At 37.2% G+C, this 13,378-nt stretch overlaps 1 protein-coding gene across 3 annotated transcripts in view; it reads left to right on the top strand.

The window, feature by feature from the left end:
* Positions 1-13,378, top strand: part of LOC109398403 (uncharacterized) — a 698,553-nt gene that overhangs the window by 201,238 nt on the left and 483,937 nt on the right. The window lies entirely within an intron of this gene.

The raw sequence follows: 13,378 nt of genomic DNA, 5'->3' as shown, positions 1-13,378 counted from the left end.
CATGATACCTCCGTGAAATTCACCTGCGTTCCTCTAAAGCACCCTTACGGCCCCATAAGCCTCCTGAAACGCCCTGAAACGCATTAAAACGCCATGAAACGCCTTGATACGCTTTGAAACGCTTCTTAAACCCCTAAAAAACCTCCGTGAAATTCACCTGAGAGCCTCTGAAGCCCCCTAAAGCCCTTGTGAAACCTGTTGAAACGCCCTGAAACCATTGGCGTAAATACGGGGGGTCTAGGGAGGGCTTAGACCCCCTAGAATCCGAATAGCCGCCCTAGAAAATCTTCAAACTACGCTGCGAAGCCTCCCTGGATATTGAAATTGACTCTTAAGCACTCCACTACCGTTCCCCCCCAGGCAGTTCACCTAGTGACGCCAATGCCTGAAACGCCCTGAAACGCTGTGAAACACCTTTAAACGCTTTGAAACGCCTCTGAAACCCCTATGAAACCTACGAGAAATTCACCTGCGAGCCTCTGAAGCCCCCTAAAACTCTTCTGAAACCTCATGGGACGCCCTGGAACGCATTAAATTGCCCTGAAACGCCTTGAAACGCTTTGAAACGCCTTTGAAACCCCTTTAAAACCTCCGAGAATTTCACCTTACAGCCTCTGAAGCCCCCTAAAACCTTTGTGAAGCCTCTTAAAACGCCCTGAAACGCCCTGAAACGCTTTGAAACGCCTCTGAAATCTCTATAAACCAAACTTTCCTGAGATCCTCTGAAGACCCCTAAAACCCCTATGAGACCTCCTGAATCGCATTGAAACGCAGAACAGAGTGCGGATTATTTTGAACACTAAAGTAATTTGAGCACCCCTGCGAATACCCCAGCAATTGTAAAGCTAGATGTAGAACAATGCTGTTATGAACTAATTTGTAAAACCAGTGTGGAGATGTATTTCGAAAAGGATGGCAGCATTTGTCTGCCCAGTTAGGTTGCGGAATTAGTAAGTACATAAAAGTATGTGTATATTGAGTGTGTTTTAATAAATGTGCCTATTGTAGCTTTTAGCCGACCAAATTAAATATGTGTCTGCTGTAAGAGTCGGTACGATCTCTTCCACCCCCATCCGCAACACCCCTATGAGACCTCCTTAATCGCATTGAAACACCTTGAAACGCTCTGAAACGCCTGTGAAACCCTCAGGAAACCACCATGAAATTCACCTGCGAGCCTCTTATGCCCCCTCAAATTCACCGGAATCCATCTGAAATGCCCTGAAACGCATTGAAACGCTTTGAAACGCCTATGAAACCCTCATGAAATCTCTGTGAAATTCTCCTGCGAGCCTTTGAAGCCCCCTTAAGCCCCCCTTATGGCCCCCTTAAACCTCCTGAAACGCAATAAAATGCCCTGAATCGCCTTGAAACGCTTTGGAACGCTTGGAAATGCCTCTAAGACCCTATTAAACCTCCGTCAAATTCAACTGCGACCCTCTGAAGGCACCCTTAAACCTTCTGAAACCTCCGGAAAGGCCATGAAACGCCCTGAAACGCATTGAAACACCTTGAAACGCCTCTGAAACCCCCATGAAGCCTCGGTGAAACTAACTTGAGAATTTCTGAAGCCCCACAAAACCTCTTCGAAACTTCCTGAAACGCCTTGAACCTCTGAAACACGCACCTGAAAGCCTCTAAGCACCCTAAAATACCTCTGAAACCACCTGAAATGCCCTGAAACGCCCTGAAACGCTTTGGAACGCCTCTGAAACTCCCGTGAAGTTCACCTGAGAGCATATGAAGTCACTAAAGGCCCTCTGAAATCTCCTGAAACGCCCTGAAACGCCTGGAAACGCCTCTGACTCCCCCCATAAAAACTACCTTGAAATCCCTCTGACCATCCCCCTTTACATCTGAAAGCCTTTACCCAGACCCCCCCCTTCCCTTTGCATCTGCAAGCCACTTGCCCTTCTCAAACTTCTTTGCAACCTTGAAATCCATTTAGGCAATGAACTGAATCCATTTAGGTAATAAATCCATCAAGGTAAAAAATCTATTTAGGCAGTCCCGATTCGTTACCTAAATGGAGGTTCGGGTGTACCTTCTTCTTACACGTTGATTCAAATAGACAACCGCCTGTCATCCCGAGCAAAAACGTTTCAGAGAAATAAAATTCACTGCAGCTCAACACTAGACGAAGTAATTCAATTCTGAAAATCGTTATGTGATGAATGGTTGGTTCAGTTCTGCGTTGGTTCTAATGCTTACCCTTCCATTCAGCCCTTACAAGTTTCCACCTGAACGGGATTACCTCGAGCGAATGTTGGTGTTTTCCTTTCTATATCAAACGGTAGCTTCCTTCCCACTTATGATGGCACCAGAAGCATCAGACATCTGGAAGCAATCAAATTAGATTCAGCCGTTCGTTGTGCCACCAGGGAGACACTTGTCGATGATTGCAGTGCATGGCTACATTGAGCCCTTCGGAGGTATTGGCTTCTACTCTTAATCTATATCTGTCTACTTTTATGACCACTCTTGATGGATTAGTTTGTTTCTAGTTGATGGGAGTAATCACAAGGCTAGTTGAGTCGATGATTTATCTATCTGCTTTGGACAGCAGATACGTTAGATCTTGGGAAACTGTAGTACATATGTCGATTTGGTCTGAGGATTGCATAAATTTTACTAAGAATGCACCTTAAATATGACATAATTCATCATAAATCTGGTAAACAACTGCATGTTAATCTGAAGTATGTGAAATTCGTATCATCTACTCGAATGTTTTCTTAGTATTATCTGAACCAACAACTATGATTTCATCTGCTGGGCCTTTGGTTTGCATTCGAATCCACCAAATCCCTTGCCGTCCTAGGAAATGTGTCCACCAACCAAGGGGCAACACCGAAGCGACATGTTTGCCAATTTGTTCAACTCACATTGTACGTCCCTTATTGAAATTCTATTGAAATTCAGATACCATGTGCGGTGTGCTGATACGCTGGGAATGATGTTTTTCCAGCCAGCGTGCGTCCACCAGGACACAATCCGTTGTTGACGGGAAAACAGAGTCAGAATCGGTGCCAGCATTGTGTCCCTCCTGTGGGTACACAATTGATCGCGAGCTTAATCCCTTCTCGCCGACCATCTGTGACAACATTCGAATGTTGGTGTGGTTCACAGCTGCAGGAATTACCTTCCAACATGTGTTTTCCGCATCAACACCTCCATGGTATCATTGTCAGGTAAATCAGCTAAAGCCGAAATCGTTGCTCCGACACTGAAGCAGGATGGTTCATCATTTCGATATTATGCTATGTCATATTAGAAAAGCGGATACAAACCGCGATGCTGATTCACAGAGTTCTTGGGAATTCTAAAGAAATGATGTGAATTGTTAAAACAAAATTGGGATATTTAGCAATTTTTTGATATGATCCCAAGTAATATTTTTAGCCAAATCGACTAGAATAGGTTCTCAGAACCAAAATAAAATGTATTTCGTTCCAAAAACCTCCACAAGGCAAATTGATCATCATAATGTTACTTAGGATATAATGTAGTGCAGGATTAGCCACTGGAAGGTGGACTCATAAGTACTTTGAGTACATGCAAGTATTTTAATTTTCATAAGTCTTCCAATCAACTTGGAAAGCGTACAGATCTAAAATAGCCTTCGATAAATAATAGGATGATTTAAAAATAGTCTAAATCTTATGAACGTGTGATCATACAATAAGATTTCTTATATTGACGCCAAGAATCCAACTACTTAGGCTAACACAAATTTCGATTTTCTCTTATGTCACCGCCCCCTCGGAAAATTTTGGTCCAAATTAAACATTTTGAGGGGGGACACCAATAAATTATTCACGAAATTTTAAAATTTTAAGGTGAAATTAGAGTTGCACAGAAAATTTCTTAACAAATCAGATGAGTTTATAGATTTTGCCGAATTGTTAGGGTATTTCTTCGTCAAATACATTTATTATTTACTGTCCTCCCCCTTAGCGAGCCAACGAGTATTGTGACAAAAGAAGAAAATGAGATTTGTTCCGGCCTTATTGAGCTATTGAGAATAAGCATTTTTTTTTTCAAGGGGTTGTCGGTAGAAAAACGTAACTTATCTTCAAAAGTTACGAAGTTTCAAATTTGGCGTCTGCGACAAAAATATTCTAACTATCTTGTACCGACTTTTCGAACCCTCTAAGCAGAATACCCTATTCGAATGTGTGTAATCAGTTTTGTACCTTTTAATTCCGCCCTAATTGCTTATCCTTTGACAGGTCCGCGTATTTCGACTACCACTTGTAATCTTCCTCAGTGTCAGTTATCCGCTGGATAACTGTGTATAGTAGTTGGATTCTTGGCGTTCAATTCAAGAAATCTTAGAAACATAATTTCGTTAAAAATCCTCGAAATTTTTGGATTTTCCAAAATTTTAAATCAATGCCCCTTCCATTTCCCAGAAGGTGGAGGGTCAAAACTTATGATTTATGGGTTTCTAGTCGGATGCTGTCAGAAAAGATAAAATTTAGAGCTGGGCAAAAAAAATGTCGGAACGTGTTATTTACACATTAAGAAAATCATTCAAAGATTACTTTAAAAAAAATCTTTCGTTTATAAGAGATTTTTTCAGAATTTCCTCCCAGAAATCCTTTAGAAAATCCTCCAAGAATTGTTCCAGAAATTCCAAAGGAATTCCTTCACAGATTCATTCAAAGGTACTTCAGTGATTCATTCGGATATTTTTTATAATTACTTCTGAAACTTCTCAAGGGATTCCTCCAGAAATTTTGCATTTTTTTTTAGAAAATTCTGCATAGATTTTTCTCAGAAATTCTTTGATCATTTTTCGCAGTAAGTCCAGGGATTCTTTGAAATAATATGCCAATGCAACGCATGGAAATTTTCTCCAAGGACTTCTTTTAAAATTCCTCCAGAAATTTCTTGCATGTACTTTTTCGGAAATTCGGATCCCTCCCGTGATTCCTTTAGAAAATTTGAAATTGCTTAAATTTTTTTGCAAAGTTTTGCTCAAAAATTAAGGATTCTCTCGACATTAATTTATGCCTCCAGAAGTTTTTCTTGAGATTTCTTTAGAAAACCCTCCATGAATTCCTTCCAAAATTTCTTAAGGAAATCCTCCTGGTTTTCCTCCAATATTTCTTTCAAGCCTTTTTCCAGGGCTTGCTCAAAAAATCTCCAAAGGTCGGTTCTGATATTCGTATGAAAAATCCTCTAGATAATTCTCCAAAAAATTCCTGAAAACCATCCATGAATTCATTAAAAATTATACCATTTATTCATTTCGGTATCCCCCGGAATTTTTCCAACGGGATACATGCCTTCATAAATTGCTAAATCAAATCTTTCAACGATTCTTCTTCTGGACTTCTTTTGGACATTCAGCGTTTTTCTCAGTAATTTTCCCTGGAGTCCTTTAAGAAATTTCTCCCAGCATTTTTTTTTGCATTCTTCAGGATTTTCTCCAAAGATTCCTTAAGACATTCTGAAATAGGTTTCGTCAGAAATTCTTCAAGGATTCCTTCAGATTACACTAGTTTACAAAATAAATCGAAAGTCGTGAACTTCTGTCAACGACCAAAATTTTTGAAGCATAATTTAGCGCTGATTTCGAAACCGTGCTTCAAAAAATTTGAAGTAGAACAGTTTTTGAGTTATAGCTCAATATCGAGTTTTAGAACTTTTTAAAATATGGAATTTACTGAAATTCAAATATCTTGCGTTTTGTTCAACCAATTTTAAATCTTTCTCCATAAATTAAAAGCTGAATATAATACCATTCGATCATCTGAATGCAGGTTTAGCGTCAGAATGATGCAATTCAATATATTGGCAAGTTTTAGGGACGATCTCCTTAAATTTTAGCAAAATTTCCAAAAATATATGAAGAAATGTATTTTTTTCAATAAGTAAAAAAAATTTGAAAATTCTTTCTCAACGTTTATTTGACATATCATATGCAGTGCTGAAAATTTCATTTCGTCATATCCAAATTCAATCACCTACAGCTCATTTTAGAAGCTGAACCTGAGAATATGGTATATGAAAAACTTGTGCGGCTAGACCTGTTCTGCAAGAAAGTCACGGAAAAATTGCTATTTTTTGAATATTTAAGGTAAATGTCACGGACTACCCAAGTAACCATGACGCTGGATATAGAGCATTAATTTCGCTTTATAGTGTATTATATGACAAGCGATATAAAGTTGTTTTGTCATTTAGGAACCATTAAAGTAGGTTTAAAGTCGAAAGTGGCGCTACTATTGTTGATTTAAAGCAAGCTTTACTGTGGTGATTGCTAAAGCATATAAAATGCTTATACCATATAGCTAATGCAATGAAATCGTATAGAATGTATACTTAAGACATCATGTCAACAAAAGGAAAAAAAGTATTTTTGTCATTTTTCTATCTATTTTTATCTGTTTCGATACTCTCACTCTGATTTTTTTTATTCTATTTCGAGAATTGAACCAAGACTGCTGAAACTAGACCACGATGAAAGGCGGGCGCGCTAACGCTGTGTGCTACGATGACGATGTATTTTGCACCTGGAAAAATGTGCAACATAAAGTAAAGTTTACTCAGATCGTGCCTTTATTGAGTTGTGTTTTCGGCAGCTCTAAAAGTTGTGCTGGGGTCGGCATGCTACCAATTATCTTATCTCCCAAACTCATCCTAGTCGAAAACAAGCGAATACAGAATCGATTGATTCCACAAACGAAGATATAAATTCGTCCATATTGATTCTGTTCTTTTTGTTTCCATACGTGCTCAAAAAACACAATAAATAAAAAAAAAACAATACAAGGAGCGCAGCGCTGCAATCCTTTCTTTTATGAAATCTAAGCACTATGTTAAATAAGGCAACCAATACCCCACATAAGTTTTTTTGCCCTCAGCATCTGATTGTCTTCATCATCTTCATGCCCCAACCAGAAACCCAAAAAAAATATAAAATATAAATTTTCAAACAGCAACATCTGAGCATGATAATCTAAGTGCTACGCAGCAAACCATGAAAATTTGGGTCTATTTTTCTTTTCTTTTGAATGGTTCTGTTTCTTAAAATGTTTTACAGTTTTTTTCTTCGAACTGAGTGTTTTCTCTGTTTACAGCGATGGAAGCTTTAGTAAAGACATATATAAAGTAATAAACGCTTGCATTATTGATTGCCATAAAGCCTTTAACATGATAATGCAATGAAGCATTAAACAACGGCCTTATAGAACTATACTGAACTGTCAAAATCCCATAATGCTTCAATGCTTTCATAATGTAGATTAAACGCCTCATTACTTGACAGATGTAGAATAAAAGTTATCTTGCATTAGCTAAACTAGAATACGATTGAATTAATGTTATGATATAATGCTTGTGGTTACTTGGGTACCTTTGAAAAATGCCAAATGATATTCATCGTGAATATCATTCGCATTTTTTGAAGGTAGTCCATGACATTTACCTTAAATATTCGAAAAATATCTATTTTTCCGTGACTTTCTTGCAGAACTAGTCTAGCCGCACAAGTTTTTCATATACCATATTCTCAGGTTCAGCTTCTAAAATGAGCTGTAGGTGATTGAATTTGGATATGACGAAATGAATTTTTCAGCACTGATCATATGTAGTCGAGTTACAGTAAAAAAATCAGCTCATTCGGAGCATTGATTACGAAGAATGAGATGTGTAAAGTTAGCGACTTCGCTTAAAAATAGAACAAAAATCGATTTCAAATCATCAACCTTCTATGGAAAGTCGAAAAAATTTCCGCTCTACTGTAATTTTTTTCCTTCGCGTTTTCGAACTCAGGGCATGATTCTACACCAAAAACAATCATCAGCTTACCGAGTTCAAAAATGCTGTAAACTAGTGTTATTTTCCCAGAAAATCTCATGAATTATACTATGGGACTTATCCAAAAAAATCTGAAGAGATTTTTTTTGAGAATTTCATCAGAAATTCATTTTATGGGAAACATGGAGTTTCTTCAGGTATTTAACATGGATTTTTTTCAGAAAATCCTTCTCTGATTTGTTCTTGTGGATTTGTAAAGGTACTCCTCCATGGATTTTATGCAATATGTTTTACCATGGCTTATGCGTAACTCCCCTTCATATATTCTTACCAAAAATCCTTCAAGAATTCAATTACAGATTATATCGTTAACCCGGGAGCGGTCGCGTCGTGTACTGAGTACATGCACCATAAAAAATGCACGCATGTGGTACACAGCGTGAGCGCGGCGTCACTGCACGTAATCAAATACGCGACTGCTCAAGGGTTAATTTATTAAGTAATCCATTTAGAAATATTTCGTCGATTCCTTCTGAAACTTCTCCAGTTATTCATTCAAAACTGGCTCCAGGGGCTCCTTCAGTATTCCAATGATAACTTCAATAGCAGAAATGATTCAAGGAGTTTAACGATTATAGCAGAAATTCTTCCATGGATTCTCTCAACAATGCCCTTAGGTACTCCAATAGAGGTCCTCCGGGAATTTCTAAAGAAATTTCCTGGGTACTGCTTTGCTCAACTTTGACTAGAGGGCATTTTTTTTACTATCGTACAAATTGGGCCGAAGGGTCTCAGATTTTCATGAAACTTTTTCCACAGGCAGGGCTCATGGATATATGTACAAAAAAAAAAATGAGGAAAATTCAGGGTCGCCTATTTTCCCGGAAAACTCAGGTGGATTTTTTTTTGTTTTCGCTGACACTACTTACTTTGAAAAATCATAACTCAAGAACGAAGCATCGTAGAAACAAAGTTTTTTTAGAAAATAAAAGCAAATTTTCTCAGAAATCCAAAAAAATATGAACTGGAAAAAGTTTCCCACAAAATTTCCCACAGTTGAGAAAATTCGTAAAGAAAAGCCGGAAAACTATGCCCGAACTCGTGGGAAATTTTCGAAAAAATATACTTGAGAAGGTTATTTTATAAGCTTTAATCGCTTAAATTTTTGGAATACACTTTTTTCTCGTTACTGAGTTATGGTCAATTATGTGAAAATGACCATGTAAGCCTATATTATATGGTCATTTTTCACAAAATTTGCCATAACTCAGGAACGAAAATTTAGTGCATTCAAAAAATTTCAGCGATAAAAGCTTATGAAATTGCATTTTTAGCTCAATGTTAACCGAAGAAAGAGTACAGTGCCGTTAGCAACAAATGACCTATTACCACAAGTGCATTTCTAACGCAGAAATGGAAAGAAATCGAGGCTCGAATCGAATATCCGAGGAGTTGGAACTTGGTGAGATCTTTCCGTTATTTCTTGTACATAATATTATCCGAACATACATCTTTTGTAAATTCGCAATTTTTATCATCCTCTCATCTATCAGGAGCTGTTTCAGGTCTGGACGCTTTCTAAGTGGATGATAGGACTCAGGGGCGATTTCAGCCCCGCTTGGGCCTGGTTTAACTATATGGGTGAACCAGGTTTGCGAATTAAGTGGAGGTGAAGACAACGACTCTTAAAATAAAAATGCTTGCAGAGACTTGGCCAGGTGTGTGGTGATGAGTGGGTCTATGTTATTGTAGATACAGTATCGGACAATAAAAATTCACCAAAGCCGTTTTCCCATACAAACTAGTCAACTTTGGATTGCCATATCTCAGTTATGTATCAACCGATTGTTTTCATTTTTCTGTGACGAACTACAAAACATTTCAATTTTCAAAAACTATTGAAAAAGTTCAGTGATAACTATTGATACAAAAGTTACAGATAGGTTGAATTTTGACAATAAAAATGCACCAAGACAAAAAATTGTGTAGCCTAAAATGATGAAGGCAGATAGCTATGGTGTCTTCAGCAATTTTATTGGTCATCACACAAGAAACATATTTGTCGAAGACATCATAGTGATTTGACTTCAGCATTTTCGGCTACATAATTTTTTGTCTTGGTGCATTTTTATTGTCAAAATTCAACCTATCTGTAACTTTTGTATCAATAGCTATCACTGAACTTTTTCAATAGTTTTTGAAAATTTAAATGTTTTGTAGTTCGTCACAGAAAAATGGAAACAATCGGTTGAGACATAACTGAGATATGGCAATCCAAAGTTGACTAGTTTGTATGGAAAACGACTTTGGTGCATTTTTATTGTCCGATACTGTAGGTACCCGAGCAGGAACGAATAAGTGACACATAACTGTAGTATACCAAAGTCAGGTTCATACCAAGACAAGGTATTGGTCGGTTACCCAAGTATTGGAAATAACTCATTTTGGTATTTTGTAGGTATTGATAAAATACCTCAACAAGTTAGTGGTTTGGTGTTGAGGACTGCTTGAGGTATTATTCAATCATGGAAAAATCACTATTTGTATGGAAAAATCGCCTATTATTATTTAAGTATTGCCATACCTGATGTCATTATTCACGTGTTATGCACAGAATACACAACAGTTATTATTTTAAGTATTTTACCTCTTACGCAGGGCTTCTTAATACCTCATTCAGTAGGTATTCGGTTTTCCATACCTGAGTTTGGTATTCTTCAGCTATTTTCTCCTGCTCGAGTAGTAGCGAAATCGGTAATGACATTGGATATACTCATCTTCGCAACTCCATCCATGATTTGTGCAAGTGTTCATGCTATGCTATGCTATGCTATGCTAAGAAGTAACATTTTCAAAATCGGTTTCCATACACAGTTAGAGGAAGAATTAAGGCATCTCCAGATTTTGCCCGTGTTAAAAATGAACAGATCGATAAGTATACGTCGTTGTGAACCTTCTCTGAGGATAACTGACAGTGAGGAAGTCTGCACGTGGTAGTAGAAACACGCGTAACTGTCAAAGGATAAGCATTCCCGAGCAGGAGAATATAGCTGAAGAATACCTATCTATGTTATTATTGTGTTATTATATTTTATAAACATTTAAGATTTAAATTGTAACAGAGTGAGATTTGAATATCATGGTTTGTTATAACTATGTAACATTTTTTGTTAGAACGTTCTAGTCGGGTTAACCTCAAGGCTAACTGGAGACCCCAAGTATTCTGCTTAGAGGGTTTGAAAAGTCGGCATAAAATGAAAAAGCTGTTTTCATCTGACGACGTTTTTACAAAAACCCCTGAAATTTAAAAATTTGTTTAAATTTTCAGATGATATTCAGTAGAATACCAAATTCTTAGAACCATCTCAAAAGACTTCCCAAGAAATGCATGATACCTTCTTTGAAAACCTGCCGTTATAACTACCGGAAAAAATTCTGTATCGTAAGAGGGTTTTGACGGTTGCCAATGACTCTAAATTCTCAAAAGAAATCAGAATCATTTTTTTTTTAATCCAAACATTATATTGGCAAATCGGAACGCTATTTTTGATGGATCAGTGGCAGTTCTTGAAGCAAGACACTTTTAAAATGCTTTCAATCTGGCTCCAGAAGATTTTTTTAACGAAAGTTAGATAAAATACTCTAAGGAAATTCAGACACGATTCCGAACTGATTTTTTGGAACAAAAAAACCTTCCATATATTGGATGCTTCAAAGTAAAATTTAAGAATATTGAAATAATTATGTAATCGTCACACTTCGGAAGAAAAACCTTTGGAAATGGATTTTTAAAACTAAATTCATGAAAGATTTCTACTCGTCTGGAAGAAATTCCTTAATAATTCTTATATATTTCTAAATACACTCCTATTTAAGAGAATCAAGTTTCGCAAGTTTACCTTTCCATTAGTATTGCAGGGGAAATCCCTGGAATAGTATGCTGCTTAATCTTTGAAATTTTTGAAGTACTTCTGAAGACAGATATCAGAAGGCTGGTTCCTGAGGCACATTTGTCCCAATTATTGTAAAGAAAACTCATGAAAGAGTTGCTTAATGCATTCTTGAAAATAACAAAAAAAAACTTTTTGAGGAGCTTCGAAGATGTCTTTTCGAAACTCACCAAGTTTCTAATCGCACCATGCTGTGGGGTGAGGGTTCGATTCCCGCTCCGGGCGATGAAACTTTTCGTGAGAATAGTTTCTTCTCCGTATCCACTGGTGGATGCTCCGTGTGTCCGTTGTCTAGTGTTAGGTTTCGTTCAGTCTGTACAGCCTCTGGCTGAAGACGGTGTCCGTGTCTTAAAAAAAAAAATAGAGAAAATATTATTGTGCATGGAAATGCATCGTACGTCATGCATTTTTTGCAAAAATATGACTTGACTCATTTACCACCTCAGTCATAATAGATCTGGCAGCAGGCGAAGCCGTCGTTTGCGTCTTTCGTCGTAATGTATTGAAAGATTCCTGCTAAAATTCTGGGATTATTCCCCAGGGTACCTCCTTGAAAACGCCAAAGAAAGCAATGGAAGAATATTTGGAAGAATATTTTCTACTTTTGCATAAGTATTTTCTTTGAAAGTGCCTTGAGCATTTATCGGAGAATGCTTTGACACAAATTTCGGAATAATTCCAAAAGTAACACCGGAAGAATTTTCTGACTGAATTGCTAGATTCAAAGAAATGCTAATGATTTTATTTTGTAAAAAAAATACTGGGGAAATGTATTGAATTCAAGAGTCCCTGAATATATGTCTTGATGGGTACGAATCATTAGCAGGATGAAAATTCCTCTAATAAATCAATTCTGTAATGAAATGTCTGAAATATGATTAGGGGGATTTTTGGATTACGTTTGTGGTAAAATCTCATGGAAAACCCTAGAATTGTTATTATTGTTATTGAGGTTGAAATAACTGATTTCAATCATTTTGCAGATTCTTGAGGAATGTGTGGAATGTGTGGTAAACTTCTCAAGCATTTTTTCTACAATTTTATTGAAGATGTTATCCATCAATTCCTCAAAGAACTTTACAAATGTTTTTTTTCTGAAAATTTGATGGAATTCCCTATTGAAACTGTGCATACATTTTTAGGCAGAAGTTGAGAGTTATTAAAGAACACTCCAGCTGTGTTGGTAAACTCACACTCAAAGTGCACTCATGAACCGCTCCTGCGTGAGCAAACTCGTGCGCGATTCTGAATCATTTTCTTACGCGCGAGATTTTCATGCGAAATCTCGCTCTCACGAGTCAAACGCCGAAATCTCGTTCGCTTGTAAAACGAATTCAAATTAATTTAAACGGCTTTCAATGTTGTTGTATGCTTGATTTACTTTTGTTCTATCATGCAATCCTAAAAACTTCGGTGTAAATAATAAGAACACCAAGAAATAAAGCAATGAGTAAAATCACGAGTCAACTCATGCATGATTTTTTCGGCGGTGAGTTTGGCGAGTCAAGAATCGCGCGTGAAGCAACTCAAAGAATTTGAGTTTTTACCAACACTGCACTCCAGTGATATGGCAAGCAAACCGTCCGAAATTCCCGAAAAGAATACTTATTAAAAATGATTGATGCACACTAATTATCTCACATCAATGCTTTTGTTTG

Source organism: Aedes albopictus, chromosome 2, assembly GCF_035046485.1.
Source record: "Aedes albopictus strain Foshan chromosome 2, AalbF5, whole genome shotgun sequence".
Classification (NCBI taxonomy): domain Eukaryota; kingdom Metazoa; phylum Arthropoda; class Insecta; order Diptera; family Culicidae; genus Aedes; species Aedes albopictus.
The sequence above is the reverse complement of the archived record's forward strand: the minus strand, read 5'-3'. Positions and strand labels throughout refer to the sequence as shown.